The sequence below is a fragment of the Capra hircus genome, chromosome 9 (genome assembly GCF_001704415.2).
Source record: "Capra hircus breed San Clemente chromosome 9, ASM170441v1, whole genome shotgun sequence".
Taxonomy (NCBI): domain Eukaryota; kingdom Metazoa; phylum Chordata; class Mammalia; order Artiodactyla; family Bovidae; genus Capra; species Capra hircus.
The window spans coordinates 41,139,167-41,164,731 of record NC_030816.1 but is presented as its reverse complement, the minus strand read 5'-3'; the positions used below and the strand labels follow the sequence as shown (position 1 = coordinate 41,164,731).

Sequence of the window (25,565 nt, the reverse complement as noted above, 5' to 3'; positions counted from 1 at the left end):
AAAAAGATTGGAAATAAATAGTGGTGATGGTTGTACAACTATTTCTTTAGTTTTTTTTTCCCCCATTGATCCCAAAGCTTCATTTAATATAATCAAATCATAGTGTTTTCTTTTAATAGATTCTAAGAACGAGAATTTAACAAGTGGAACCACCACTTGGTTCAAAGTCACTGCAACTTTCCCAATCAAAAAGAATTGGTTTCAGTCACTATATTTAATTCCCCTGGAAGAAAGTGAAAGTGAAGTCGCTCAGTCGTGTCCAACTCTTTGCTACTCCATGGACTGTAGCCTACCAGACTCCTCCATCCATGGGATTTTCCAGCCAAGAGTACTAGAGTGGGTTGCCATTTACTTCTCCAGGGCATCTTCCTGATCCAGGGATCAAACCTGGGCCTCCTGCATTGCAGACAGAGGCTTTACCCTCTAAGCCACCAGGGAAGTCTTTAATTCCTCTATTCCATCAGAAAAAAAAATCTACAAATTCATTTAAAAGCTTCTGCCATTCTGCATGATGGACAGATTATTTTACTTCATACATCAACTCCTTTATTACTTGAAGAATAAAAAATGAAATAAATATTTCATCCTTTGGATATACATTGTGTGTTGATTTTACTGAGATAAGTGATGTGATTCAGCAGATGTCTGGTACAATCTCTCTTTAATCTTTTTTTTTTCCCTTTGTTTGTCATAGGCCTGGCTTTGTTGTGGAAGAACTGTATTTGCCCATGTTTTACTGTCAATTCCAACTAAGTAGAGAGTTCATGCACTTTCAGTACCTTCATCTATTCTTTTGACTTTTCCCCCTTAACACTAGCATTTCTCACATCCACCTGCACCAACAGCACTCCTTTGAAGAGTTAGGTAGAAAAAGGGAGGAAAACTTGAAAGATATAAAGCAAGACAAAAATTGACAAAAATACTTGTTTTTAGAAGGTGTGGGAAATTTTTTAAATTTATCTCTACAATAATGGTTTTAAATTTACAAAAAAATTAAGAAGATAGTGCATGTTTCCAATATATAACACTCAGTTTTTCCTATGATTAACACATTTCATTAGTATGGTATATTTGTTATCATTAAAGAATCAATATTGACACTCCACTATTAACTAAAGTCTTGCTTATTTACATTTAAAGTTTTTACTTAATATCCCTTTTCTGTTTCAGGATCATATCCATGATACCACACTACATTTGGTAGTCAGTCTTCCTTAGGTTCTTTTTGGCTATAACACTTAATCAGACTTTTCCTGTTTTTAGTGATGCTGACTATTTCTAGGAGTACTGATCAGGTAATTTGTAAGATGGCTCTCTGTTGCACTTTATGTTTTTCTCATGATTAGATTTGAGTTACAGGTTTAGGGTAGGAAGGTCACAGATATAGAGTGCCATTTTTATCACATCAGATCAAGAGTATTAGCAATCCACATGATTTATCATTGTTGATGTTGACCTTGATCGTTGCTGAGGTAATGATTGTCACATTTCTCCACTATAAAGTAACTGTATTTTTCCCCTTTCCACGCTATACTCTTTGGAAGAAAATAAAAATCACAAACTGCATTTAAGAGATGAGGAGTTATGTTTTCTCTGCTTGAGAGCAGAGTATAAACATAAATAATTTTGAATTCTCCTAGATAGGAGATTTGTTTCTTCTTCTCATATATTAAGTTACCCAAATATTTATTTATATCAGTATATATTCATAGAAATTTATTTTATACTTTATTTTACTGCTCAAATCATTCCAGAATTGGCCATTAGAAGCTCTTTTGGTTCAGCTCAGTTCAGTTCAGTTCAGTTGCTCAGTTGTGTCTGACTCTTTGCGACCCCATGGACTGCAGTATGTCAAGCCTCCCTGTCCATTACCAACTCCCAGAGTTTACCCAAACTCACGTCCATTCAGTCGGTGATGCCATCCAACCATCTCGTCCTCTGTCATCCCCTTCTCCTCCTGCCTTCAATCTTTCCCAGCATCAGGGTCTTTTCAAGTGAGTCAGTTCTTCAAATCAGGTGGCCAAAGTTTGGAGTTTCAGCTTCAGCATCAGTCCTTCCAATGAACACTCAGGACTGATCTCCTTTAGAAGCTCTTTTGGTTAGCTTCTGTGTATTTTTTTTTTTTTACCACATTCTTACTTTCTGGTACCTCAAGATACTATAGGCTCATCTTGCATATTTCCTGCTCCAATCCTAGAAGCTGATATTTTCCTGGGAAGCCCTGGTTCCTGTCATTGGAAACAGTATTAAGAAACCAAGATCTGGGCACTACATTACTTGTTACTAAGGAGGGTCATTTCTTTTGGACTCTTTCAGTTGGTAGAGCAAAGAAATACACGTGGTGCACACTAACATGTGTGTGTAAACCATAGCAGATCTCCTTTATTTGTGTATTTTCCTATTTGCTAAAATTTATTTTCAATCCCAAATGTAAATACTCATTGCACTTTCACAGTCATTTATAGACATCACAGGACAGTAAAAACTTTGAGTCACATGCATATCCCAGCTGAGGTCAAACAAGGACACTCTGCCTCCTTGTTTCAGCTCTCATAACATAAGAAAAAGTCCTTCTTATGGTCTATTTATGCAATGTTTTCACATTTTTCTTCTTTACCTAGAGACTGCACTGTTTAATCTGATCCTCAAGTGTCACACTAAAGTGATTTCTAGTGTTCCTAAATCCAATCCAAAAAGTTTGTCATGTCCCTTATGATGAAAACACTACTGTTAGATAAGCTTCACTCAGGCATGAATTATACTGTTGTTGACTGTGAGTTCAACACTAAAGAATCAACAGTATATATTAATAAGATGACTTTAAACAGAATCACACACAAAACGGGTTATGTATTGATGACTTGACAAAAATGTTGTGACCAGAGGCTTATAGGAATCTCACCCTATATTTCCTTTAAGGGGGATGGTTCAGCATTTGCTAATTCAATGTTCAGAGTAACTTTATAGAACATAATTGTCATGTCAAACAAGAATCAACTTTGCCTAAAATATTTTTATGTCACCATGTGTATCTATATTAAATTAAACATGAGTTCTTATTGATGGCTTCAACTCTAAACCATTACTGCATGGATCATTCTACCCTCCTCCCTTCAATTATTTGTAAACTCCAATTCCAAAATAAGCAATTACCCTCCTCCATTCATTTGCTTAATTGTTCTGTTTCATTATACATGTATGACCATATTAGGATTGTTAATTCATACCCCTAGAGGAAATAACTTTAACAGCTTTATCAGTACAGTGCTTTCTTTTACCTTCAGTCTTATAGACACAGTTCATTTCCAAAATTATCTCAGATAGAATCTTTTCACAACACCTCCTTCAGGGATGCTATTTCATACATTTGTAATACAGTTAGAATCTTTTGTCACAGTCTGAATTCTGTCCTCAGAACCTTGACCTCCTAAATAATATTTTTAAATTAAGTTTTCTTCTTTGGATGTAAAGTTCTACATGCTTGACACATGCATAATGTCGTATACCTAACATTATAGTATCATACAGAATAGTTTTACCATCTTCAAATTTTCCTGTACTTCGATTATGCAGTCCTTTTCTACTCCCAACCCCCAGCAAATATTTATCTTTTTATTGTGTCTATAGTTTGTCTTTTTCAGAATGTCATATAATTGTAATCATTGTTCTTCAGTCTGAGCCAAATGATATGTTTCCTCCATGTCTTTTCATCACATAACTCATATATTTTTATCATTCAATGCTAATGCATTGTATAAATGTGCTACGGTCTGTTTATCCACTCACTTTGCAGGTTTTTTACATAAATGTAATTTTTTAATTATTGGGAAAATACCTAGATTTTTAATCACTGGGAAAATACTTATAGGTAAGCTGATTATATAGTAACACTATGCTTCCTCTTTTATTTCTTAATTTTTCTTTCTCCACTAGCCAACTAAATATGGCATTGTGGGATATCTATCATTATGTTCTATAAAGTTACTCTGATAAATTCTCTTTCATGGGAATTAAGTCTTAATTGGCTTTATTGACTATGTCTAAGGTTAAAGAACTTTTGAAAAAAATTTAAATTAGAGATGTTGGTAAAATATGATTGACAAAGTTCATGCTGCTTCTATTTTTCTCATGAAAAGGCTACCAAAATGAATATAAAGAGAAAAGAATATCTACCAGGCAACTAGGAAAATGATAGAATTAAAAAAAACTTTCTCTGAAAGTTGTTTGCTACACAAAATATGGTTTGGACCAAACTAATAAAGTATACCAAAAGATGATACATATTTATCAAGGTCTTTAACAATTACATATTCACCTTGATTCAAATAGCAGACACCTGGGAGACTCAAATAAAGATACATTTTTGGAATAAGTTAGAATGTTAAGAGAAGTAGACGGGCAAAGGGGAAAACAAAAAAAATACCTGAGTGGGCCATTTTCACTATACAGAGGAAAGCATGTTTAAATGAATATACCTAAAAAGGAACCAAAAAAGTGAAAATAATGAGGAAGAGATAGTAGATATGGGAAAATCAATAGGAGATGTAAAATATGGAGAAGAAACAGGGTAAATGGAGAAGAAAACAGTAAATAGAGCAGAAAAACATTGCACTGCTGGTGGTAATGCAAACTGATACAACCACTATGGAGAACAGTGTGGAGATGCCTCAGAAAACTAAAAATAGAACTATCATATGATTTAGCAATCCCACCACTGGGCATATGCCCTGAGAAAACCATACTTCAAAAAGACACGTGTGCCTCAATATTCACTGCAGCACTATTTACAATAGCCATGACCTAATGAATGGAAAAAAAAACTAAAGATGAATGAATAAAGATGTGGTACAATAAAAAGGAACAAAACTGGGTCATTTGTAGTGATGTGGATGAACCGGGAGTCTGTTATAGACTGCAGTAAGTCAGAAAGAGAAAAACAAGTATCGCATATTAATACATATGTATGGAATATAGAAAAATCACACAGATGATCCTGTTTGTAAGGCAGAAATGGAGACACAGACATAGAAAATGGTCATATTGACCCAGGTGGGGAAGGGGAGGGTGAGATAAACACAGAGTATAGGGTTGACATATATATACTACCATGTGTAAATGGACAGCTAGTGGCAAGCTACTGTGTAACGCAGGGAGCTCAGCTTGGTGCTCTGTGATGACCTAGTAGGGTGGGATGGAGGTGGTGCAAGGGAGGTCCAAGAAGGAGGGAGGCTATGCATACATATGGCTGATTCACTTCAATCAGTACAGCAGAAACTGACACAACATTGTAAAGCAATTATACTCCAATAAAAAACAATTTAAAGATGCAAATAAAGTAAACAAGAGCTGAGTTTATTAGGGAAAAAATAGTGTTGTTCCAAAAAAAGAGTCATGATGAAGTTATTGAGTATCAAACAAAGGTATCAGGCAGAAAACTAACGCATTCAAATATCTGAATTATAAATCAGCTTGTATAAGTAAAAATGCTTTTAAAAAGAATATCAATACTGAAATATAACACTGATGTGAATCTATTGGAAAATATATATACGTGTGTGTATATATATATATATATATATATATATAATATTGAAATTAAACCAACCAGGACATAAATCTAGAATCTTTATTTTAATCACTTCAGGAAAAAAAGATATTAATAGGTATTAATAATGCCAGGATAAAAATAACTAAGAAAATTCTGGTGTTTAGATGATAGAAGTTGAGAGTATATGTATACATGTGCTAACATATGCATATTTCAGAATATGGAATGAATAGATATCATCTTAAGTAGGTAAATAAATTAAAAAAGAGAAACCTCCCCTTCACCCTACTAGAATGGACTACAAAGGTATCAGTCACCCACAGAGCATCCAGATTTATCTTTGCTGTGTAAATAACAGTTTTGAACAGTGTTCCAGTCTTTGGGTGAAACCTTCCCCTGAACAGCTGACAGCTAACCTACAAACTTTTCCATCCCTCACCCAACATCTGCAAGGCTCTTCTTCACCCAGTCCTATAAAAAGTTAGAATATGGTGGTGACAGAGTCCCATTCATACAGTAGCATTCTTTGCAATTTCCTATTGCAGTTTCACTGTGTATGTCTCTCCAAGGAAAAATAAGAATGTAAAGGGACAACATGCTTCATTTTACTGTTCCTCTAATTATAAATTTCCCTAATAAAGATTGTTTCTGTGTCTGTACCAGGTGCCACTGTGACATTTGCCTTTGCCTGCCATTCTGCAAGACCATATCATTCTACAGGACAAATTCATGCTGCTGTCTCTTTAAAATATTTATATCCCTTTTAAGCACCAAAGTTCTATTTGACACATAACAATTAATTAGGTCATAAATTCACTAGTTACATTTTAGTGTTCTTAATAAGATTTCAGAGAAACCAAATTCTTATCAGCAATACCTCCACAAATCATATTTTAGAATGTTACTTCTGAAGGTAATAATTTCAGTATTTTATTGATTCTAATTACATGTAATTTGAAGCGCATACTTTTCTATTCTGGGGGTGCATCAAATGCAGCCCTCAATATCACACACATGATGTGGGAAAGTGATCCAGCATTGCAAGTCATCTGGAATTATAAGATTCATAAACTTAAGAAAAAGTAGAAACATATAAACTACAAAGATAAATATTCTTTAAATGATAGTAGAAACATAATCAGTTGCCTAAATTTTAAATTATATTTCTTACAATATATAATAATTATGTATTAGGTAGTATATAGTCTGTGCTGCTTTAAGAGAGCTTACAATACAGTTCTTCAAGCAAAAGTGGAAGCATATTATTCTCTCTTGTGCAACAGCCTCAGACAGAGGGGCAATCAGAGTAGTTCTCTATGAAGTCATACAAGGATGCAGATGCCATCCTGCTGCTTTGTCCTGTCTTCAGTTAGTATTTATATATATGATTACAGTGAATTCACACCATAATTTCTATGTTTCAATCTGAGCCAAGAGTAGAAAAAAGAAATGAATGGTAAGCAACTTCTTTCTGGAGTTGTGATTGCTTGTAGGGTTGCTCACATAACCCACCTTCATATTCCATGAGCCAGAATGTAGTCATGTATCTAGACCCATCTCCAAGGGAAGCTGGGAAATACAGTTTGTAGCTGGATAGATGTAGCTGAACTTGAACTTGGAGGTTTCTGTTACTGCAAGAAAAAAAAAAATAGAAACAATTAATTTGTGTGTGTGTGTGTGTGTGTTGCAGATTGCTACCCAACTTTCTGTGCAAGGAGAAGCAGTAAAAAGGTCTTTTGTACAGATGTCTTCTGTAAATTTTTAAAGAGGTCACTGAAAAACAGCCAGAATGAAGGATATTAAATGTTTCACCATGTTTTCTTTGTCTAATTCCAAAAATTTTCTCTAAGATCTGTTTTCTTATTTTAAGTTTCTCTTCCTAGTCCTGAAGGAAACTCAGCAAAAAAGCAGAAAGGGTTTGCTCCTCAGCCCAAATTAATCTCAAAGGAATGAAACTGCTAGCATTTGGATATCCCAACACCTAAGCACTCCATGACTACCCTTATCAGAGGTATTCCTAAGTGTAGGTAGTAAGTTCCTATGACCCAATGACACAAAAATTGCATTCATTCATTTACTACTATAAATAGTAAACTCCATCACTTCTTACTTTCTGCTGCTACAGTCCTACAGCAAGCTATGACCTTCTAAACACCATGGATGCTGCACCTGGTCCCCACACTTCTATCTCTCCGTCTAAGAGGAATTTTCCATGTAGTACCTCCAAGTGATTATGAATCAGATAACATCACCATTCTACTGAAATTCCCCACAGAAATCCCCATCACAATTAAGATAAATCACATATTTTTTATCATGACCCTCCAGGTTTTAACCCAGGCTTACCGCTTCAACCCCATCTTCTATCCCTCTGCTGAGCAATCAGATCACCTATATTAATCTTCAATTGCATAAAGGTTGACATAGAACATATTATTTTCTCTCCTTATGATCAAGGACCTCATTTCTGTACTTTCATCATTGAAGATGGTAGTAACCTCAATTGTAAGCCCTGTAATACAGCGGTCTCCAACCTTTTGGGACCAGGAACCACTTTAGTGCAATACAATTTTTCCGCAGACCTGTGTAGTAGGATGGTTTCAGGAGTCTCATTAGGAGCTCACAACCTAGACTGCTTGCATGTGAAGCTCACAGTAGAGTTTGTGCTCCTATGAGAATCGAATGCCACCACTGACCTGACAGGAGGTGACGCTCAGGTGGAAATGCAAGTGATCTGGAGTGGGTGTAAATACAGATGAAGCTTTGCTTGCTGCCAGCCACTCACCTCTGGCTGCACCACAGACTGCTACCAGTCCATGATCTGGGGGTTGGAGCCCCTGCTGTAATAGATCTTTTCTCTAAGATCTGTTTTCTTATTTTAAGCTTGCATGTGACAGAATATTAAAAAAGCAGAGACATTACTTTGCCAACAAATGTCCATCTAGTCAAAGCTATGGTTTTTCCAGTATATCATGTATGGATGTGAGAGCTGGACTATAAAGAAAGCTGAGCATCAAAGAATTGATGCTTTTGAACTGTGGTATTGGAGAAGACTTTTGAGAGTCCCTTGGACTGCAAGGAGATCCAACCAGTCCATCCTAAAGGAAATCAGTCCTGAATATTCATTGGAAGGACTGATGCTGAAGCTGAAGCTCCAATACTTTGGCCACCTGATTCGAACTGACTCATTGGAAAAGACTCTGATGCTGGGAAAGATTGAAGGTGGGGAGAGAAGGGGATGACAGAGGTTGGGTAGCATCACCGACTTGATGGGATGCTCTGGGAATGGACAGGGAAACCTGGCATGCTGCTGTCCGTGGGGTCACAAAGAGTTGGACATGACTGAGTGACTGTACTGAAGGGTCATGTCTAGGGCCTTTGAGAAAATCATGTCACAAATAGTTACTTTGTTTTCTGATTTGCTCCTTGCATTTCTCTTCATAACCAGACTCTGTTGGAATTTAACTTCTTGCTAATGATGTGCCAATAGGATGTGGAAGGGAAACACAGATAATCGTGGGCTAGTATACCGAACCCAGGGCTTCGCTGGTGGCTCAGAAGGTAAACAATCTGCCTACAATGCAGGAGACCCAGATTCAATCCCTGGGTTGGGAAGATGCCCTGGAAAAGAAATAGCTACCCATTCACTATTCTTACCTGGAGAATTCCATGGACAGAGGAGCCTGGTGGGCTACAGTCCATGGGGTCACAAAAGTCAGACACGACTGAGCACCTAACAAATACAAAACACACACATAATGAAGTCAATCTCTTAGGTCTCCAAAGGCAGAGCAAAATCTCAGTATGGAGACTGGAGGAGGATCTGCTGTATATATATCCGTCACTACTAATAGAATAGATACTGGAAGATAATCTACTACTAGACACTACTAGATAATATAATAGATAATAATTTCTCCAGAATATTTTGTATTTCATAAGCGTCACATTGCTTATTATTCTTATAAATGATTTGAGCCCCACCTACCATGATTACTTCAAAAATTTTCATATCAGTGATATTTCTGGATTGTTGCTCACTCTTTCAATTTGGGTCACACAAGGTCCCAGAAAATGGAGAAGAGCTCTTATCTCAACTAGTGGTGTCAAGAAAGAGGTCACTCCTCACTTCAATCTTTGACATACCTTGCCTCCACAGTGAATTTTGCTTGTACAATCCCAAAGGATAAGACTTGCAACTACAAAGACTCATATTTTATCCCAGTGATTTCTTCTTCCTGAGGAGGTGATACACAATGGCTTAATTAATAATATAGAACTTAGAATCAGGCCACCTGGCACACCAAGTAATTTATTGGCTATGTGATCTACAACATGCTATTTAAGCTTTCTTTCTCTCAGTTTCCTCATCAATAAACTAAAGATAATAACAGCACCTATCTCAAGGTTTTTAAGAAGGTCAAATAGAATTAAATCCTGAAGACCTTCTCAGAATTTTACACAGTTTAAATACTTAGTAAATATGTTTGATACTGTTGCTGTGATGGATGTATTCTGAAAGCCAGAGAAGAGAATAACCTCCATCGTGCCTCCTCCCACAACCCCAGGGCAGAAGAGGTTCATTAATTCCTTGGTTAAGTAGAAGGAAATGTGGAAAGTGGGCTAATGATTCTAAAGGTAGAAAAAAAATAATGAAATTAAATTAGCACTGTTATTCTTCAGCCTTTTTCCTATTAATAAATAACTTCCCTAAATCAATCTCCCCCTCCCTTTCCAATATTCCCTTCCCTTGTGCTCACTGTCTAAGGTCTTTTAACCCCTTTCTCAGGTCAGACATACTACTTCAACTTACCTGCCTCAAGGAGAGCAGGTCCTGGTCCCTTCTTATAAACTGTAATCTCTGCTGCTTTGAACCATGTCCATATGCCATCTGCTCTGTTTCTGGAGCCTGCAGTGGGAAGACATTTGGTTGATTCCCATAAGACAGGAAACAGAAGGATTGAGGACCACAACTCTAGTCTCTCTTCAGCCACTGTGAAGTGCTGCAGCCAAATTATCTTACTGCAAATATGATTCAACAGTATGAGAGTCAGACTATTTCTTGAAAATAAGACAATCGAGTCTACATGTGGTATATTATTTATTCACTCATTAGGTAGTATAATGAAGGGCTACTTGAATTGACTAAATGACTTACATATTCACCCGGACAAAAGGCACCATGTTCATATAATTATTTTATAATCTGGTCATTTTTAACAATAGTTACAGTTTCATGCCAGCACACTCTGGAAATGGCAATTTCACAGTACTTTTATATACAGGCACATGTTATACATTCATAGTCTCCAGTTTTCTCTCTAGAGGGTTTGGCCTGAAGGGCAAGGATGGCAGAATGGAAGGATTACAAAAGGCACATGAAAGCAAGAAGTACAGAGAGATCCGTATTTTAAATACCAACTTACCTTTTATAAGCTATATGACCTTAAGCATGATTTAATCTCTCTAAGCCTCAGTTTTTCTGGTCCTAAAATGTAGCTAATTATATTCATTATTTAAAATTAGATCTAAATAGAAAATATACCCAGGAGTAAGTTAGACTTTAGAATATCTATTTTCATCTTGGTAATCTAGATCAGAAAACACTGATTAAATTCTAAAGTCAAAATTAAGTAGTTTATTACTCTCAACTAAACAAAGCGGTTCGAACGGTTTTAGTAATTTCCATACTGGACAAAAGGAGCAGGAAGTCCTCAGAAGACCTCACATGAGTTTCCCTAGTTTCACTGCTTAGAAATATGCTTTCTCTTCCCATAAGGAAAAGTGAGTGAAAGGGCAGGATGGAAGTGAGACCAGCAACTTTACCTTCAGTACTGTTCTCTCCTGGAAAGAGTAGCTACTCAGTTGTAAAGAAAATTGTCAAATGAAAGATAGGAACTACTCTCCAATGCCAGCTTCACTGGACACTTGTAAGGACTAAAGAAGGCTTCCCAGAAGGCGCAATGGTAAAGAATCTTCCTATCAGTGCAGGAGACACAAGAAACAGCTTCTATCCTTGGGTGGGGAGGATCCCTTGGAGAAGGAAATGGCAACCCACTAAGTAATCTTGCCTGGGAAATCCCACAGACAGAAGAGCCTGGCAGGTTATAGTCCATGGGGTCACAAAGAGTTGGACATGACTGAGTACAATAATAAGGACTAAAGAAGACAGCAGTAAATGTTTAGCAAAGCACTGGTCATACAAAGGAAGCTCAGTGTATTATGAATTTTTATCACTGTTGAGTTGTTGTTACAATAAAGTTTAACAAATCTGAAGTGAAGATGGCCGAGAACTTGTCTTAACATACAATGGACCAATTGTTTCTCTAATATAGTAAATCCAATTTTATCAATCTACCAAACCAGTCCATTCTAAACGAGATCAGCCCTGGGATTTCTTTGGAAGGAATGATGCTAAAGCTGAAACTCCAGTACTTTGGCCACCTCATGAGAAGAGTTGACTCACTGGAAAAGACTCTGATGCTGGGAGGGATTGGGGGCAGGAGGAGAAGGGGACAACAGAGGATGAGATGGCTGGATGGCATCACAGACTCGATGGACATGAGTCTGAGTGAACTCCGGGTGTTGGTGATGGACAGGGAGGCCTGGCGTGCTGCGATTCATGGGGTTGCAAAGAGTTGGACACGACTGAGCGACTGAACTGAACTGAACCCAAACCAAGTTATAGTCCCTTCACCCACCCCCATAATTAGCCTCATGTAAGCCTTAAATTTCATGGTTAAACAGTCAATTTCTGACCTTCTAAGAAGGGAACATAATTCACTCTTCCAGTGTCCTTCCTCTTTCCCCAAATCCTACAGATTCCAGTTACTTAAAAATTCTACTAAATACAGTTTAAGCTAAATTTAGTTTTCATTTAATATGAGACCTAAAACAAATATTCATAATTTAGAAGGGACTTTGAAGGTAATTTAATTATATTATATATTCTTCACTTTGTATATAATTTTCTTTTACAGTTAATATGTTTCTGACTCTAGAAAAAGACATTACTTAAAAACTTTCTTCTGTGAATATCTCATTCTAACTTGTCAGAACCACAAATCACAAAAATTTTCAAATGAGTTAGCATGAGGTCATCATCACCTCCACCAGTTAACCAACCTTCATTCCCACAAATATCATGCTTATAAATGACAATGCTTTTCTACAGTATTACAGTCACTGATGTTGAAAAAGTAGGTTATTCATAGGAAAAATTAAAGTTTAAGCATGAGTTTCATAGCTGTAAGACAATCTTTAAACTGTAAATGTCTTAATTTTTAGCAAAGAATTATTGAATTACCTTTATCAAGTATATATGCATTTGTTGTTTAATTCTACAATTATTCCTACAGTACTACCTCTGCTATTTATTAGAGATAGAGCATTAAAAATATGCCTGCTGCTGCTGCTGCTAAGTCACTTCAGCCATGTCTGACTCTGTGTGACCCCATAGACGGCAGCCCACCAGGCTCCCCCATCCCTGGGATTCTCCAGCCAAGAATACTGGAGTGGGTTGCCATTTCCTTCTCCAATGCATGAAAGTGAAAAGTGAAAGGGAAGTCACTCAGTCGTGTCCCACTCTTAGCGACCCCATGGACCGCACCTACCAGGCTTCTCTGTCCATGGGATTTTCCAGGCAAGAGTACTGGAGTGGGGTGGCATCACCTTCTCCGAAAAATATGCCTAACAATAGGTTTTTCCTCTGAAGTCCTCACAGTCTCATAAAGGGAGACAGCAACTTATTTTATACTACAAAGAAGGCAGTGATTCATAGCAAGATAGAGTTGTGAAAAAAGTAATATGGAAAGAGCAAAGAGCTATTAGTTCTACTTTTGGAGCCTGGGTGATACTTACAAAGACACCATCTGAATTGGTCATTTCAATTGCAGCTCTTCAGTGTTTACTTTTTATTTCAGTAGACATTTTTTACAAACTTTGTCCTACTTAACTTTTCTATGTTTCCATATTTACCATTATGGCTATGTGTTCATTTGGAGGATTTCACAAGAAAACAAGAAAAATTGTCTCAGGACTCATAATTGTGTTTCTTGGAAACCTGAAATTTTATGAAGCTGTCAAGAATTCTACAACTGTTTGACTCAAATAGAAACTATACTAAGAAGCAACTTAATTAAAGTTATTATGTACTGTGAGCAGATTAACTTTTCAGGGCGGTTATAATACATTTAAAAAAATATTGGACTAGAGGTTCTCTTGCTATCTCTGTGTATGTATTTGAACATACATGTCTCTTGCCATTGGTTAGAAAATTGCATCACTGCTCATTTTTTAATTAATGACTGCTTTCAAGAGTGAATAAATAAGTGCACTATTAGAATATATACACCTCACTCTTTCTAAAATACCAGACAAGCTTCAGACAATGTTCTCAAGACAGTGTAAAAGATGCACAAAAATTCAACAAATGAAATTATAATACAGTGTAATAGATAATTTTAATGATTATGGTATAATTTTAATAAAGTTAAATATACATAAAATATAAGTAGACAGCACAGCCAAAAATAAATAAATAAAACTAAATATATGTACATATACAGGTATATATACGTGTGTATGTAGAGATATTTTTCAGGTATTGGTTAGAATCTAAAAGTAGTTTTCTTAGTAGAAACATGTAATTTATAAATAAATTTGACTGTAAGATAATTATATTGGTAAGGATTGGCATAAAACAATCTGAAACACACCAGACTCAACTGATTATCAAATAATACCAACACACTCACTGCAGTGGTTAGTATTTATTAGAACCATTCATCAAACAATAGAAAAAGTAATGAAAACATAGTCAAAAACTGTGAAAATTAACTTTTCCAGAAATTTAGAAATTTACCGAAGGCTCACAACAATCTGAAGAGCAGTTATTAAAGAATAAAAATGGTTGGACGGCCATAAGAGTTTTGTCACATTTTAACTTCTGTTCCAAATTTCCTCTCTCTAGCTTTGCAGTGGCCTAGAAACCAACAGTTTTATAACCTTACTAACTGTGAAAATCAGCAACCTAGCAGCAACTAGTGAAGGTAAGTTGTGTAGGAATCCCATGACCAGAGAAATTTTAGTGAGTTGATCAGCCTGGCAGTTAAAATCACAGAGCTTTTCTTTATTTACCCTGACTCAGTGCTCACACTAATACAGTGGAAAGAATCTTCTCCCCAGGATATTTGTTGAAAACAATCAGTGGTAACTATTCCACATCACATTTGCCTGAAGCAGTGAGACAATATAGGGCAAGCAAGAAGTTGTACAAAAAATTAAGAGATTTGGTAAATGACACGTTCACAGGGATATTTGAACAGCTTCAATATATTCCTGGCAATTAAGAAGGATCTAAATAAGCATAATTAATATATATATTAAATAGTCTCATAAAACATAATGCTGAAAGACAGAAAATTTACATGAATAAGAAAATATTAAGGAAAATACAGATATAAGCAAGGGCAAATTGTACGCAGATTTTCTGATGGTTGAGATGTTACTGAATTCATGACATTGGTGTTCAATGCCATTCAAACCTGGGAGCTAAAAACCACAGTTTCCTTCCTCTTAACTTTCTCCCTACTTCTTCCTTCCAAAGCCAAGGGTGAAGCAATGCCACACTAAGTAGCCTAGAATTGCATGGTCAGAAAACCATCACTTCTCACCTTGTCAGCTGTATACTATCAATTAATTAATTAATTAATGCACAGCTATTTTCCGGCAGATTACATCGCAGCCATCAGACAACAGCCTATGAAAAGAAGTCATATTCTCAACAAAAGAAAAATTTATTCTTAAGGAAATGATAACATAAAAATCTGAAAAACTTTAAATGCTCATATATATTATCTACACAGAGATAAAGTATGCAATCATATCTATAAAGCAAGAATAGTAAATGATGTAGCAAGAAAAGCAACTATGAATCAAGAAGAAATTTTGCAAAAAAAAAAAAACAGAAATTTTGCAAAGAACCACATCAAGACCTTGTTAAAGGAAAATATAATTATTAAAATAAACAACAATAACAAAACATTTCAATAGATAGGATAAGTAGAAGACCAGACTTATTTACATGTAAAATTGGTAAACTAGAAAATTAAATTAAGAAATGATTTCAAATGACAGCAAGGATTAAAAGAGGTAAGTTTGAAAGATGTCTGAAAGGAAATAGAAGCTGATTCAGATGTCTCAACATTTGTTCTTTTGGAGGTCTCTATACCCCACACTTTTGATTCAAAGAATTCCAAAAAGAGTTTTGCCTTTTTTTCTTGGTTAGAGTTTATTATTTGAGAAGGAAATGGCAACCCACTCCAGTACTCTTGCCTGGAAGATCCCATGGACAGAGGACCCTGGCAGTCTTCAGTCCGTGGGGTCACAAAGAGTCGGACATGACTGAGTGACTTCACTTTTCACTTTCAGGGTTTATTATAGCACAAGGTTACACAGCAGAAGTAGTATGAAAAATGCATGCAATGGATGGAGTCCAGAAATCATGAGTAATCTACTGAGTCTTTCTATGCCTCAGCACAGAATGTGTTTTGTCTCTAGTGGTGAACCACAGTAACCTGTGGTTACTGCTCAAGTAAAACATCCACTCAAGCCTTCAATGTCTGATGCTTTAAGGGGGCTGTCACATAAGCATATCCTGCTAAGTAACCAATCATTATAATTGAAACCCAGCACCCAAAAAAACATGACACCAGGTGCACATCGTCAATCTCAATTTTTGTGCAAGGCAATCCTGACAAGGTAGGATAAGCAACGCAGTCCACTCCTCTAGGTGTGTAAAAAAATATCTTTAATCATTAACTTGAAAAGCTTTCTAACAGCCACATTCAAAGACATTTTTGGGTCAATCATGGAACCAGGCTTACATGGAGGTATACAAAAATGGAGCGATCAGAGAGGCTTTATTAACTCTTTATTCATATTTGTCTAAGGAAATTCATAGAAGAAAATGAAAAAAAAAAAAAGGAAAGTGTTTAAAAAAATTCTTGGTAACAATTTCCTAGAACTAAAGATTTAATTATTTTCATATGGAAAAGCCTGTGTGTATCTGTTAGGCGCTCAGTTGTGTTCAACCCTTTGCAACCCCATGGACTGTAGCCCACCAGGCTCCTCTGCCTACGGAATTCTCCAGGCAAGAATACTGGATTGGGTAGCCATTCCCTTCTCCAGGGAATCTTCCTGACCCAGGGATTAACCCCAGGTTTCCTGCATTGCAGGCAGATTCTTTACCATCTGAACCACCAGGGATGCCCTGGAAAAGGCCTGCTGCTGCTGCTGCTGCTGCTGCTGCTGCTGCTAAGTCACCTCAGTCATGTCCGACTCTGCGCAACCCCATAGACTGAAGACTGCCAGGCTTCCCCGTCCCTGGGATTCTCCAGGCAAGAACACTGGAGTGGGTTGCCATTTCCTTCTCCAATGCAAGAAAGTGAAAAGTGAAAGTGAAGTCCCTCAGTCATGTCTGACTCTTAGCGACCGCATGGACTGCAGCCCACCAGGCTCCTCTGTCCATTGGGTTTTCCAGGCAAGAGTACTGGAGTGGGGTGCCATTGCCTTCTCCGTGGAAAAAGCCTACCAAGTGTCAACTAGTATGAAACATTCAAGTGACGCTTCTGAGAAAAATAGAAATAAATCAATATACCCACAAGTGAACAACGAGAAAAGAGTGGCTACTTAAAGAGAAATAAAAATTAGACTAACACTAGCAATATTGGAAAGAACCTATTAACAGAGTACAAATTTTCTTAGAGTCTCTTGTTGAGATTTGATCCATTACATGAACAGGCTAAAGCAGAAAAACAAAAAGACACTTTGGCCACATTTGCATTATGAGTTCCAGCCTCGGCTCATACTTCAGATGTTTATTAAACAAGAGGAACTGAAAATTGAGGTGTATAGGTGAATATACACACACATACAGTAAGATACACTAGTCCAAAATTAGCATAACCAAAGCTAGTAACAGCCTTAATATTTTTTAAAAATAGAATTCATGGGGCGGAAAAGCTATGAAAAGACAGGGGAGAACCTTAAATGCATATTACTAAGTAAAAGGAATCTGTTTGAAAAGGTTACATATACTGTGTGACATTCTGGAAAAGGCAAAAGAAATGAAAAAAGTCAGTGGTTCCCAGGGGTTAGGGAAGAAGGAGGGAGAAATAGGTGGAACAAAAGATTTTAGGGGAGTGAAACTATTCTGTATGATTTTCCACTGGTGGACATATGTCATTACACAGTTGTTAGACCCACAGAATGCGCAACACCAAGATTGAGTCCTCATGTAAACTGTAGACTTGGGGTAACTCTGCTTTAGTATAAGTTCACCATTTGGAAAAAATGTACCACTCTGGTGCAGAATGTAAATAGTGACAGAGGGTATGTGTAAGATGGGAATACAGATACAACTGAACTCTCTACCTTCCGCTCAATTTTGCTGTGAATCTAAAACTTTTCAAAAAAATTAAGTCTATTAAAAAAGAGAGAGAATGCACTTAAACATTAGTAATATAATTCAAAATTATTTTTAAATGGATAGTTTTCAGTGCACTCGGAATTTGCAAATTGATTTAAATGCTTAGCAGTATTTTAATAATAATACAAAAAGAACACAGGACCTAAAAATTAATAATGAAAACCCTGAGGAGAAGGGACAAAAGATGAGAATGCAACATTAATAAATCAACACAAGTTTGTTATTCAAGAAAATGAAAACAAGATTTATATTATTATCATAAGCATAATCATTTTTAAATGTCTTTTGAAAGCTGACAAACACAACAGATAACATTTATGAAGAGCTGACTATATTTCAGGCACTCTTGCTGAAGATTTTGTGTGTAATAACTGTAAATCATTGTAAAAATTCCTATAAATTGGGTACTGATATTTTCATTTTGTAGATGAGGGAAATGATAAAGTATTTTAATAAATTTTCTAGTATAGAAATGTTTCTCTTAAATTTTTGAGAAAAAATCACACTTGGTGATGACATCTTGTTCTTTTAATACTCTTAATCAATTAATGTGTTAGGGTTTATTTGTTAATATTTTAGCTAGAATTTTCCACTGATGCTCCTAAGTAAGTTAGGGCTAGAATTTAATACCTCTGTTTATTGTCTGTACATTTGGACTCTCATATCTTAAAAGTATTAAGGCTTCTAATAGTGTACTTCATGCTTTCTTGTACGTGTATAATTTCTGATATGTTGGGTTGGCCAAAAAGTTCGTTCAGGCTTTACATCAGAACGAACTTTTTGGCCAACTCAGTAGTTATGTTGGTGTTATACTGTTTGGTACATAAATATTCCTGCCAGGCTCCTCTGTCCATGGAATTCTCCAGGCAAGAATACGGGAGTGGATGGCCATTCCCTTCTTAAGACATATGTATTCATAATTCTTTTGTATGCATATGAAAGTACCTATTACTATAACCATAAATTATCCTTCTTCGTTTTGTTTAATGGTTTGTATGAGTTTTGTTTAATGGGTTTCTGGTTTGTATGACATCTAGCCTCCAATCAAGTGTATGTATTTATCAGTTATGTTTGCCTATCCTTTTATTTTTCTAATATTCTGAGTTATCTTGTAGGTATAAAATTTTATTTTGTTTCATTATCCAATCTAAAATGTCTACTTTCTTACAGAGGATGAGATAATCCTATTCACATTTAATAATATTAAGGATATGTTTACTCAGTTCTGCTATATTATTTTATGTTAGGTTTTTGCTTTTTAACATCATAAAATTCCTTCACTCTGTGATCTGTTTTTTAAAATTTATTTCTATATATGTGTATTCTCAGTGTTTATGGTCTATTCTTTGATGCTTTTATTTCTTTGTTACTTATGCAAAAACGATTGCATTTTCCATTTTTACAGTATATCTATTAGTTTGCTAAAACAAGTAATGATAAAAATTAGTATTTAATATTACCTTGATTACAGTTTATTCTTGTATTGTTAAATATGTTAGACCACTTATTTGTCCCTTTGAATGATTTTCTTTGACTCCCAGCATTAGACAATCAATGCCTTTATATCTTAGCTTTTTCTTTTTGCCCTTCTCATCCAAACTCTGTTTAGATATATACTATTATATTGTCCGCATCTATGAGATTCATATTCTATCATTTTGCTGTAATTCTTACATTCTCGTATTTCAGGTCAATAATTAAATACATTCAATGCTCACAACTATTCCTTGATCCAAGATTTTCACTTCTATTTATCACTTAGAAGCTAAAATCCATACTCTATACTGCGGATAGGTTCATGAGAATAACATTCCCTTAGTTTTTGGATGTTCAAACTTTGTTTACAACTATGATATTTGAAAGTGAAAGCGAAGTCACTCAGTCGTGTCCAACTCTTTGCGGCTCTGTGCGCATAGCCTACCAGGCTCCTTCATCCATGGGATTCTCCAGGCAAGAATACTGGAGTGGGTTGCAATTTCCTTCTCCAGGGGATCTTCCCAACCCAGGGATCAAACCCGGGTATCCCTCATTGGAGGCAGATGCTTTAACCTCTGAGCCACCAGGGAAGATATGATATTTGAAGGACTGGCTAAATAGGAAAAGCCTTAACTCTTATGCTAGCATTTGGTGGACTTTGGTATCTTGTTATAGTGAAGAATCTTGAAGCCAATCTCAATATTTTCCTTTGTAAGTTAGTGATTGCTTTTTTCATCTCTTTCAGACCCAAAGATTCTTTATTATATTTACATTCTAGTTATTGTATTATGATATATCTTGGTGGTGACAATTGTTTTTAGTGATCACTGTATCCTTTAAAAATGAAATTTCAAGTCTTTCACTTCATGAATGTTTTTTCTTTAATAATATTGAAGATTTTTTGCATAATTTGTATTTTCTTGTTTTTGCCTGTCTTCTCCATCTTTCATATTCTCTCTAATCCTATTCATCTCTTTCTTTATTTCAAGTTCCTTTTACTAGTCTTTCTTATTTTTTGTGCTCTTTCCCTTACAATGTTTATCTCAGTGTATATTCTTCCATATTAATTCTTAATTTGTGGTGTTATAATTTTAGTTTTACTTTTTACTTAAGTTTTACCAGCTTTCGGTCATCATCTTCCATTGCAGCTTCAACCCCACCCAATGAAATTCTTGCCTAACACCTTGTAGTTTTCATTCACAGAAGCAAGGTCCTTATGACAATTCATGGCAGAATGTTAGAACAAGTTTTTCAACTTCTCCATGGCAACATTGTTATGGTGTGCGTTCTTCAACGATTGGTCATTTTGGTGCTCCTCTATATGTTTCTCCTATATTATTCTTGTGTTGATACTGTTCCCATTCTTTTTTATAATCACTCATAATTAACCAAGTTAAATTTTTCTCCTCTAGTTTCCTGGGAAAAGGAGAGGGGAAAATACCCATCTAGAATTTGCAAAGGGTCTATATTCCTTTCCCCTTAATTTTGTTGATGTCTATAAGTTAATTAAAAAGTATTATTTTCTTTGGGTTTAAAACTTATCATAGTCATTATCACCTTTCTTAGTGATAAAACACTTTTATTGGATCACTAGACTAAGCTTCACAAAGGCACAGTTACTAAGTTTCTCCACTGTAATATCTGTGAAGCCAAACGAGTTGCCTGCCCACAAGGGGTCCTTAGTAAATATGTGTTCAATAAACAGATACATTACATTTCTTTGCTAACCAATCTTTGACACCAATGCAGTATTTATTGAAGGATAGAGTCTTCACTCTTTCTGAGTTCAGAAAATTTTAATGTATTTGTTTTCAACTAAGTAAATACAAAGTCATTGTTTAAAAGGAAGCTTTGTATTTTAATTATTTACTTGGCTTCCCAGGTTGTAATGCAACATGTAAGTAAATGAAACAATGTTATAGCACAATGCAACACTAATAAAAATGTAGACGGGAAAGGAACACAAAAGGGAAGGAAAGCTGTGGTAGAGATGACAGGACAGTTTACACCTAGCCTAAGTTTCTAAATTTAAATTCAAGTCCTCCAGCAGAAGAACCGCAATGTCATTCCATCTTTTATCATCCTAGTCTTGTCGCTGGTGGACCAAGTGGATGGGGAGTAAGGAGTTAGAAGCTTATCTTGCTGTGCTTTATAAGTTATCCCTTTTCTTTGTTTGGCTTTAAGGCATTTTAGTTTGCATTTTTTCTTTACCTTTTACAACCACAAAATGAGATTATACAGATATTGCTTTTATAGTTTCATAATCAAATATAGGAGGAATAGGAATATCCTAAAACAGGGGAAAGAAAATAGAGATTTAATTCTCGGTAACCACTCTTTGCCCAAAAAGCTACTTCTATTTGAGGAAAAAAAAAAAAAACCTGAAAATTTCTGTAATATAGATACAACTGAGAAGACTTAGAAAGTCAAATGAGCTGTAAGTCTTCACCAACCATTTCTTTCCTGTGGTCCTCTTTGAAAGAATAGCATATGGTGTATTTGCATGGTGTAACAGTGAACATCTGGAGACAGTAACAGGTTTTTTAAAGATGAGATGTGTTAGGAGAGTTTGATATCTCTTGTTCCCTGAGGAGGTGCTTCTCTCTCTCAGATTATCAGATAGATGTGAAACCAAATATTTTCATTAACAGATAAACTCTGCAGAACAGATTCTAGAAAGTTGAGAATACCATCCAGTACTACTTCACCACCGTTTTTTCTTCTCACAGGAATGTGTATAGGAAAAACTAGAGGCTCATCATGAATATTTGAGTATGCCTAACTGCATTAAAAATATTTCTCCATACGGCGTTCACAATTGAGCGTGCACCTATTTTAACCTGAGTACCTGTTATATTAGACATAGTGAAGTGAAGTGAAGTCGCTCAGTCGTGTCTGACTCTTTGCGACCCCATGGACTGTAGTCTACCAGGCTCCTCTGTCCATGGGGTTCTCCAGGCAAGGATACTGGAGTGGGTTGCCATTTCCTACATACTTAGGTAAAATAAAATACCTGTTTCACTTATTCTAACAGAAAAGGTTAAGTAACTAAAAGCCTAATAATTTGAATAACATATAAACAAAAATCAGAAACTTTTCACAGGGAGTAATGTGGCTACTTTATATGTTAGATTATTTGAGGAGAGTTTTAGGAGACCATTTTTTTCTAATCATATCTTTTATGCATATAATCCACCTGCTCCCTGCCTATCCTCAACTACCAGGTGAAGATTATGAAACTAAATACAGTTCACGGAAATCAGTCAATAACGTCCATTTACCAAAGTGTGGATTCACCCTCTCGATCTTGAGCGTACAGGCACTACAGTATGTTTTCATGCGAGTCTTTGCAGTTTGCGAATAAACAGGACTGTTTCACAGTCTAATAAAGCAAAGCAAATCCTAACAGGAAAGCAAAGACAATTCTAGCAGAATGTGAATAAAAACAAAAAGCTCTGCAATTAATAAAAAAATAAGCAATATTTCGCTTAAACTGGCCAAGTCGTGTCCTGATTTTTTAGGATATAGAGAAAAGAGAGGATGAGCGCCAAGACAGAGTGCAATAGACTCCCCTGCGCCCTTCAGACTGAAACCTTCCTAGATTACTGAGAATGGTCCCAAGAAATCGGGTCAGAGGATTGCTAATATATTTACATATGTATTTTTTACCTCATTAGCTGGTCTACCCAGGAGGCAAACACTACCACCCGTGCGCAAGCAACTGCTCCAAGGAGCTGACGGCGGTTGCCTGCATCGAGTTCCCCGCCGGTGGCTCCTTCTGGCCGGACACCCTGTGCCAAAGAGCGCCTGGGGAAGCAGACAGCAATAGAGGAGTACACAGATGTCATGGACGCCCAGGCATGATCGTAATCTGACCAGAAAGGAGAGCGAGGCAAGGCGACCGCCGGCGGATCCGAGTCGGGGAGCCGCGGCAATTGGGCTGCCGGCGGTGCGGGCGCGCACAGGTGCCTCGGGCCGGCGGCGCCGGGAGCTGGCGCAGCCGCCTCCCGGCCTCAGCACTCTCACCAGGGCGCCGAAGACCCGGCTGCGGCCGAGCCTGGCCACCCCCAGCCCAAGCCGCGCGAGGAAGAGCCCAAGGAAAGGGCGCGAAGGGGGAAGGAGGGGGGGGGTGGCGGGGGAGAGACCCTACTCCTCCTCGCCGAGATCTCCGCGAGCCCGTCCGGTGGGAACCTTGGCGGGCTCGCGCGCCCCTCCCTCCCTCCTCCCCACTCTGGGAGTCCGTCTCCCCTCTCCCCTCGCTCCCCCCGCCTCCCTTCTCCTCCCTCCCTCCCTGCCGCGTGCCTCCTCCCCTCCCCCTCGTCTCCCTCCCTCGCAGCGGCGGCAGCAGTAGCCGCTTCAGCCGAGCCGGAGATGGGCAGAGAGCGCGCGCGGCGCAGCAGCTCCGGATCCGCCGCCCTCCCCGCCCGCAGCTCCCCGCGCCCCCGCCGCCGCTGTCGCCGCCTCGGCGTCCCCCGGCTCCAGTCTCGCTCCTAGGACAGCGCCGCTGCCACCGCTCGGCCCTGCCCGCCGCCTGCGCCGCGCAGCCCTCACGCGCGCCTGGATGGCGCTTTCCACCCCGGACCGGTGAGTAGCCTGGAAAGCGCAGAGGGTCGGGCGGCCAGGCAGCCAGCCGAGAGAAGCTCTGGCATTGGGGTTACCCCCCAAACCACCTGCTGTGATTCCTCAACCTCCAGGCGAGGGTCTCCGGAGAGCGCTGCTCCTTGATCCCTGGGGGGCTTTTTGATTTCAAGTCCACCTGCTGGGAACCCTCTCCCTCCCGAGGACAGCTGGGGCAACTCGCTGTCCCCGCTTCACCTTCCATCCCCAGAGCTCCCACTTTCGCAGCAGCCATGAATGGCCCTGACCCTCCGGTCACCCCATCAGGGTCCTCTCAGCCCCCATCGTCCCCGCGTCGCCCCCTTTTGATTTCCCGCTTCTGGCAGCCCGCAGACGCCCCCACCTGCCACCCTGCGCCTGGTTTCGCACTGACAAAGCCTTCCTCACAAAGTACGCCCCTGACCCACCTTCCCTCCTTTTCGAAAGCCGGGCCCCAGAGTCCTACAGTCCCGCCGTATTTCTTCGCAGAGCGAAGGGTTCTGCCGGTAAATTCTGACCTTATTCCCTCGAAACGGTGGTACCTCTCCAGCTTTTTCTGCCACCTCAAAAAACTGATACGGACAGTTTTCTGGCATCTGCACAGATTCTGGCATCTGTACAGTTACTTTGTGTGTTTGTTAGCACCGGGGCTGTTTAGGGGATGATCAAACATGAAAAAAGAAAGACGAAAACCAAACCTTTTGCGACTAAACTTTTTGCTATTGTTGCTTTAAAGAGCACAACTATTTACGTCGCTCAGATTCCTTGTATTTATTTAGAGGCATTTTAGTTGGGGACGGGGACTGCCCCTATTTTACTTGTTTCCCTGGAATCTGGAATCGGTCTTAATTTCAGATTGAGAACCGTGCACCTGACTGAGTGATGAATCCGCTTTGCAACATTGGCAGAAAAAGCCCAGCAACTCTTGAGAATAAGAAGCTTTTTCTTGAAAGAGGGGAGAATAGCATCAAACTCACCCTTTAAAATCTTCTTTGAGTTTGCAATGACCCAAAACCCTTCTTTTTCTTTGGGTTTAGTGGCTGAGAGAGGGATATAAGAAGATCAGAAAACGTTGTATTAAAAAGCCTCTGCACTATCTGGGTGCTTCAGGTGTTGAGTAGTATCTTAGTGTCCAGACAATCTCTGTAGAAGTTTTCTTAGGGCATCAGCCCTTTCTTCCAAAACCATGTTTAACGTTTTAGTATTTCTAGTTGGTTTGAGGAGAAAAAAAGGAAGTTATGTTCAGTGAAGGATGTGTTCAATGAAGGTGATGAGGCTGAAAAAAAAAAGGAGGGGGGAGTTGTGTTCAATGAAGGAGTAGTATGAGTAAGGTGATGAGGCAATGAATGATGCAGGGAGAGCCGATTTAAACACTAAAATGTGTGCTCCTGATTCCTTGTGTATTGCAATCTTAAAAACCAAAACTACCACCACACTATTTTTGATTGAATTTTC

At 37.9% G+C, this 25,565-nt stretch overlaps 1 long non-coding RNA gene across 1 annotated transcript; it reads right to left on the bottom strand.

Moving 5' to 3' along the window:
- On the bottom strand, positions 9,699-24,724 carry LOC106502475. The gene is made up of 5 exons (XR_001918578.1): positions 24,539-24,724; positions 23,881-24,156; positions 23,184-23,660; positions 10,362-10,457; positions 9,699-9,786 (listed from the first exon to the last, which is right to left on the bottom strand). It is a non-coding gene; the product is annotated as an uncharacterized LOC106502475 (long non-coding RNA).